The sequence below is a fragment of the Ixodes scapularis genome, unplaced genomic scaffold (assembly GCF_016920785.2).
Source record: "Ixodes scapularis isolate PalLabHiFi unplaced genomic scaffold, ASM1692078v2 PGA_scaffold0__279_contigs__length_252992795, whole genome shotgun sequence".
Taxonomy (NCBI): Eukaryota; Metazoa; Arthropoda; class Arachnida; order Ixodida; family Ixodidae; genus Ixodes; species Ixodes scapularis.
The window spans coordinates 11,728,544-11,735,936 of record NW_024609835.1 but is presented as its reverse complement, the minus strand read 5'-3'; positions in this window follow the sequence as shown (position 1 = coordinate 11,735,936).

Genomic DNA, 7,393 nt, shown 5'->3' with positions numbered 1-7,393 from the left:
CATCAAAACAAATATTTTATATTCATTCTACAGGGTGCCTCAAATAGCGGCGAGGCTTTTTAAATTGACCGTATAAATCGGTTTCTTAACCTACCGCACTAAAACCCTGTGCAGCGTCGCCCACGTGCTTTTTTTTATAAAATATGCACCACCTGTGCCATTTTAGAATCGGTGAATCACCCTACCCCTTCCAAGCTGGATCCGAAGCAGAACCCGATGCGATGGCGCGGGGAAAAATATATAATGCATTTTTATGTCGAGACCTATTGTATACAGGGCGCAGCCATGATGGACGCACACTCCCTTTCGTCTCATTGAATACGGTTTTCGGCAGCGTGAGCGTTACCGCGCTCGAACATGTACCACAACGTCTCGTCGTAGCTCTGTTTCTACTCGTGAACTTCCACTTTCTTTTTATACTAACGCTTTATTTTTGGGCACTGCTCGAGGGATATCCGACATTTCTATTCTACCCTCACAGCCGGCAAATAAAACAAAATGACGAATCGTGACGCTGGAACAACGGCATGCCATCTCATATACAAGAAACATGAGACCCAAAGCCCACTCCCCCCCCCCCCCCCCCCCAAAAAAAAAAAGGCACAGGCAAAAGCACACACCCCACGCACCTATAGAGACACATGTACACGAAGGAAGAAAAAAGAAAGGCGAAGGACTTTACTGCGTCCTGGGCTCCTCGTCCGGAAAATCCGGGCATGAGCCAAAGCGAGCCCGCGGCCGAGACAGAAGGCGTATCTCCCGTTCTTGATCGTGACAGACGGACCGAGAAGCTTCGTTCGCGTCGCTGGACGAGGCGGGCCGAGCATCAATCCAACATGGCTTTAGGAAGAAAACAAATACCAGGGAGTTATCGGAGACCAAATGTGTGCAGGATACATACGAACTAACGCGTAAGGAAACAAAGGAAACGCCGTATTTCTTTTTTAACGCGTTGTGGTGTTCTTTACTCTATATACGTTTAATACTGCTACAAGGGATTACGTCAAGATGCGAAAGCACGTTATCACAGCAGCCAAGAAGGACAACGCTAGGTTATTACTGTAGTTCGCAGTCGTACTTAACGAATGCCCTCGCAACAGCACCCTAAAGGAAGGACCCTCGCAGAACGCGAGAGAACAAATTACGGTAAACAACACCAGGATGAAGTTTCACTTGCTTGTACGATTCCCATGATTATAAAGTTTCACATGCTGATTGTACAATGTTCGTGAGTATAACGTTTCACTCGCTCATTGTACAATTTTCATGAATATGAAGTTTTACTTGCTCATTGTATGATGCTCATGAGTATAATATTTCACTTGCTCATTGTACATTGCTCATGAGTGTGACGTTTCATTTGCTAATTTTACAGTGTTCATGGGTATGACGTTTCACTCGCTCATTGTGCAATTTTCATGAGTACGGCGACGAGTGGTACACCACCAGAACGGAGCTACGGACACAGCAGTAACGAATAAATGTTGGTTCACTCACTCTCTCTCTCTCTCATGATTATTACACTTCACTTGATCATGGTGCCTGTGCCTCTTCTGTATTTTGGTTTAGTCGTATTCTGACCTTCGCCATCCGTTGATATCCTTTTATTATGCGCCGTGATTGGCTTTCGCCGCGTTCTGCTGGAAAGTGAACTCACATACTTTTAGAGCGCAGCTCTTAGGGGCCCGTTCCCGGCTTGAGCGGCGTCGGCGTCGGCGTAACCAAGGTCATCCCAAGGTCACGTGACCCCCAGAGGTCACCCCAAGGTCACGTGACCCCCTTCCGAGGTCACGTGACCCCCCCCCGAGGTCACGTGACCTCTCCGCCGATTTCACGTGACCCCCCAGGGTCACGTGACCCCAGAGGTCACGTGAGCCCCCCTGAGGTCACGTGACCACCCCCAGGGTCACGTGACCCCCAGAGGTCACGTGACATCTGGGGGCACGTGACCCCGGGAGTGGTCACGTGACCTCGGGGGGGGGGTCACGTGACCTCCCCGATGACGTCATCGTCACTGATGACGTCACCGGCATCCGCATCGTCATCGTCATCATCACTGATGACGTCATCAGTGACGTCACTGATGACGCCATCAGTGACGATGACGATGCGGACTCTGATAACTTCATCAGCGATGATGGCGATGACGATGCGGATGTCGGTGACGTCACTGATGACGTCATCCGTGATGATGACGATGACAATGCAGATGCCGGTGACGTCATCTGTGACGTCACTGATGACGTCATGAGTGATGATGACGATGCGGATGCCGGTGAGGTTGTCAGTGACGTCACTGATGACGTCATCAGTGATGATGACGATGACGATGTGGATGCCGGTGACGTCATCAGTGACGATGACGTCATCAAGGAGGTCACTGAGGACGTCACCGGCACCCGCATCGTCATCGTCATCATCACGGATGACGTCATCAGTGACGTCACCGACATCCGCATCGCCATCGTCATTATCGCTGATGAAGTCATCAGAGTCCGCACCGTCATCGTCACTGATGACGTCATCAGTGACGTCACTGATGACATCATCGGCATCGTCACGTGACCCCCAAGGTCACGTGACGATGCCGATGACCCTTTGAAGGTCACGTGACCCCTCTGAGGTCACGTGACCCCCAAAGTCACGTGGGGGTCACCTTGGCGGTCACGTGACCTTGAGGTGACCCCCATGTGACACCCAAGGTCACGTGACCCCCAGGTCACGCCTCCCCGAGGTCACGTGACCCCCTCCCCGAAGTCACGTGACACCCCCCCCCCCCCGAGGTCGTGTGACCCCCCCCCGGAGCATATTAAAGAATGAGGGGAGGAGGAGAAGGGGGAGGGGTCTACCCTCCCCTCAGTACCCTTCACTCCTCCTTCTCAAGAGCTGTGCTCCAATTCGGCGTTACAGGGATTTGTAAACGGCTTTCACTTTTTTTAGAGTATAGTCAAACGCTGGCCAAGCACTTCATTGCGAATGGGTCATTATTTTTATTTTCGTAATCGCGTAGTTACTACAAAAAAGGAGGCTCCTACGTTCCATTGGTTGTTCATAAATGATCGGTGCTCCGAGTGCATTGCCGGAGAGTATACGTTCGGGAACCTCCAAGAGTGCTGACAACGAGAAGAGGAACGTTCCCTTCAGAATTTAGGACGGATGTCATACGAGCACCACAAAACAGAATCTTCAACGGAATACCCAATGCTCCATCACAAAAGACGTCCTGCGCGAAGAGAAAATGTGAACGTTGTTCGAACGGTTTCTCAGCGTCGATGGAAGGAAAACGCCGTTTTCGTGCCGAATTCAATTTTGCCGAGAAGTTTCTGGAATGCATCAACACGCTTGTATTTTGTTTTAATTTGCTTCCACGTCCATCTTTGTCAACAACCTCCATTAAAATAAGCCCTGGTAGTAAGACAAGGCAGGCTAATAACCAAACCCTCACCCCCTTCTCCCAATCCCCATCTTCGAGAGTTATATTTGTTTTCGCTATGAAAATATTGTTGTAATACAGATTATGTTGAAGAAGGACAGTAAGACGATTGAGGTCAATGCTGCATTTTGTTTTCTCTTTGTGCTCTTGTTTTTTTTTTATTACATGCTCGTGTGTCATCATCGCGTTCTTTCTCTCGGTTCTGCTTTTAACGAAATGGTCGTTCGGTGATAGCAGCGACTTGATCGAACCGTTTTCTTCTCATGGAAAAACAATCACTTCTCCGTTCTATTCGTGCAAAACATGTGAATCAACGTTACTAAACCACTCAGTTTGGAAACTGCCATAGAGATTGCTCTGAAAAAGGGGCCCCGATCTGTCCTCCAGAACCGAACTAATGGCGAACACAACGCCGCCATTTTTCTTGCAGCAGCCACTCGAGGCACTGCACGTGACTTCTATTTTGGCTTTAATCGGCCATTTTTGGCGCCAAAACAGATACAGCGGAAGCGCCACCACCGTCTCCCCAGCGGACGCACCGCGTCTTACTACCCAAGTTAAAATGCACCTAGGTCGGGACGCGCTACCTGAAAGCACCGCTGAGGCATGGTTGTATAAAAACAGTATTAATTGTGCACAAAACCTTGCAATCTGAAAATTTTAAAAACATCACGCGCCCCTCATTTTGTACTAAACTCCAATACATTTCACGCAAAAAGTGTCTTTTCCGTTTGTTTTTACGCAAAAACATGCTTTCTAAAAGCTCAAGGTGACCACAGTACAGACAAATCATAAAGAGTGGCGCTGTTGTCGTATTTAGCTCGGTCTCGGTGAACGCCAGTGGCCCACCATTTCGACGGCGAGTTTCCGAACTGAGTATTTTAGTATAACGTTGATGTGAATATATCTAAGAGACACGATGAGAAGAAGTAAGAAATCTTAAAGCACTGATGCACTCTCAGAGCTCCCTAAGTGTATATGACGCCTGGATAACAAATAAGGTTGGTAACCTGCTTCAATTGTAAAGCAGTTTTAGCAAAAAAAAAAGGACAAGGCCTTGTCGCAGTGTTCGTACTCAATCATCGAGCCGCATTAGGGGTCGTATTGAAAAATAGCTTCAGTGGGGGCGCCTAAGTGTTTTTTCTTGATAAAAAACAATTGCGAAAGATCGACAAAGCTTTCCGGTTAAAAAAAGGTAAACATCCAATTAATCAAAAGGAACAAACGGAAGAGTCTGATAAAGCATGGATTAGAGCGAAACAAAATCAACCACCGAGGCCGGAGTACTCAAGAAAGTGAAGCGTTCTGAGTTATCCAGCGATGATGTATGGAGTCAGTCGAAAAGGCGATGTTTCCTCCTGAAGGATATCTAATTCAATTCGTGTATTGGGACTGAAAGTGCCACTACATGGAACCGCAGACGCGTTGTGTAGGATTCAGAAAGCTCTCCAAGGTCAGAAATAAAAATAAAATCAACAAATTGGTCGTTGTGATTGTTTACGCATCTACAGGAAGTTCCTGAGAAAACAGAATCGTATCATTATACCCGGGTAAATCAACTATGCACCGCAAAAAGCTCGAAATTCGTGGCAATGTTACGCTAGCGTTTGAGACAGAAAACGCTTAAGTGTCAAAACACGACCTGGACCAAATGAAATTTGAGAAAAACGAAATTTCTTAATGGGCCGACGTCCACCTAACCCTAATATCATCGAAAAACTAAGGAAACTGTGGGCGACTGTAGCATCTATTTTAAATTATAAAAAAAAAAAAAACGTGTCAGCAACAATTAAGATATTGTTTTCTTCCTTTTTGAGAAGTTGTTTTTTCACTGAAAAAGATGCTAAAGGCACCCAAGTGTTATTTCTTGTTGTGACGATATTAGGCTTAAGTGGACGTCTGCTGAGAGAAATTTCGTGTTTCTCGATTATATTTTGATCCAGGTAACGTGATGGTCTTAAAATTATGCGTTCTATCCCAGCCGCTGGCCTTACATTCTCACAAAGATCGAGCTTTCTGCGATGAATAGTTTAATTACCCGGGCAGAAAAACACCGTTCTCTTATATTGGGAACTCACTGTGTACATCGTAGCTTTTTTTTTTTTTTTAAGTACGACAACATCAGTTAATGACTCTGAAGGAGCGATTTGGTTTGTAAAACTAGAAATCTTGGCCGGCTTGATGGAATCAGCGTCTTAGCTTATTCTCTGTGAAAGAAAGCCTACGTTAAGCCTGGCGAGCGCGAGCCCCTAAAGGCCCGTTCACACTCTTGCGACCGAGTAAGACCGAAAGAGACCAGACCGGTTTTTAAGCCTCTTGCGATCTCTTATAGACCAGCTCCGCTGCAGCGCATCCGGTCCTAAGAAGTCGCAAAAGGCTTAAGAACTGCTCTGGTCTCTCTCGGTCTAACTCGGTCGCAAGAGTGTGAACGGCGCTTAAGGTTTGACTTCACGTGTAGCTTACCTCGTGTAAGCTTCGGCAGTAGCTTTTTTCTTAAGAGTTTTATATTATACGTTGATTCTAGAAAGCCGGCCCTGGAGTTTTCACGCGCGTCGCGTGCAGTCAAGGGCAGCTCGAGAACGGCAGGACGCGTGTCTTTCGAACGGCCGCCCTCCAGCATGCGATCTATGCCTTCAGCCGTGCTTCGGCAGCGCGGGCGCGCTCGATGTGCTCGAGGCAGCGGAGTGTTGTTGATGGCAGGATGTTCGCGCTGGAGACGGACATCTGAAGCTCCTGCCTGCAGCTCTCACTCCGCCAGTTATACAGACGCTTTAAACACGCGCCAGATTGAACCGCCAATGCCGACCTTCTCCTGTCTTACAAAGATGCCGAGCCACTGAAGCGGGCGTTGACGAGCCTCCACAAAGGCCTATGCTGTGAAGAAGGACAGAGTAGCACCTAAAACGGCAGTAACCTGTCCTGCTGTGGTAATGATGAAGTGAAGCGAACGGAATAAGAGGAAACATAAGCTGAAGGTCGGCTATGGCGGCGCCCATGCCCAGCTGCCTGAGAGCGTCTGCACAGGGCTCATCGCCATGAGTATTTGGTTTGCTCTGGGCTGAGTGGGCTCTCCCGAACTCCTGTTCGTACCTTTTTTGCTTTCGGGCGCCATGACCCCTTCGCTGTCGGGCGCGGGAAGAACCGGATAAATCAGATTTTAATATGAAAGACTGAACCGCGCTCATTGAATAATCATAATGAGCGCTGTCGCGTACTGAATTTAAGAGCATGTCGTGTTTTCTCTAGTTTATACACTGATGTCTAGGACAATTGCTGGATCGCGTACCCCCGCTTGATCGCTGCAGCCCGAGTGCGGCCACCGGACGGCAATCTTGCATGTTGAGAAAGCGCGCTTTTGGAGCGTTGCGGAGGCTGGCGGCAGCGTGCTGAAGACACGGTTTCTACTCGTTCGTCGTCATTCACCGAAGTTCTTTAAAACTCTATGTAAGACGTGAGACTTGCCGTTGAGAACACGTGACAATTTTTACGGAAGCGCAATGCAGCAGAAAAAAGGCACAACTCGTCGAAAGCAAGTTTCGCCGGCCTCGCGGCATGCTCAAAGCTGCATTGGCACCCCGAAGCGCTGCGTCTCTATGCCTTCGCACGCTTGGATGCCGGTCAAAAATCGACACCGTGTGAATGTGTTTTGCGAGTGCAATGTGCCTGTAGCCGTATGTGCCTCTGGAGCAGCGGTTTACTTTACTCTGACGACTGTATTTGTAACTAAGTGGCGACGGAAGAGGGGAGGAAGGTACTTCTTTTTTTTTTTTTGTTAGACGGTTCAGAAAATACCGCGCACAACAGCTCCTCGTCAGTGATCAGCGGTGTCTCATTATCAACCTACTTAATTTCACTTGACGTTTGAGCACGACTCACCTAATTGTGATTGGTCAACAGACTGCACACGACCATATGGGTCGCGCTTCAAAGATCTTCATTCTCGCCGTCTTGTACTTTTGC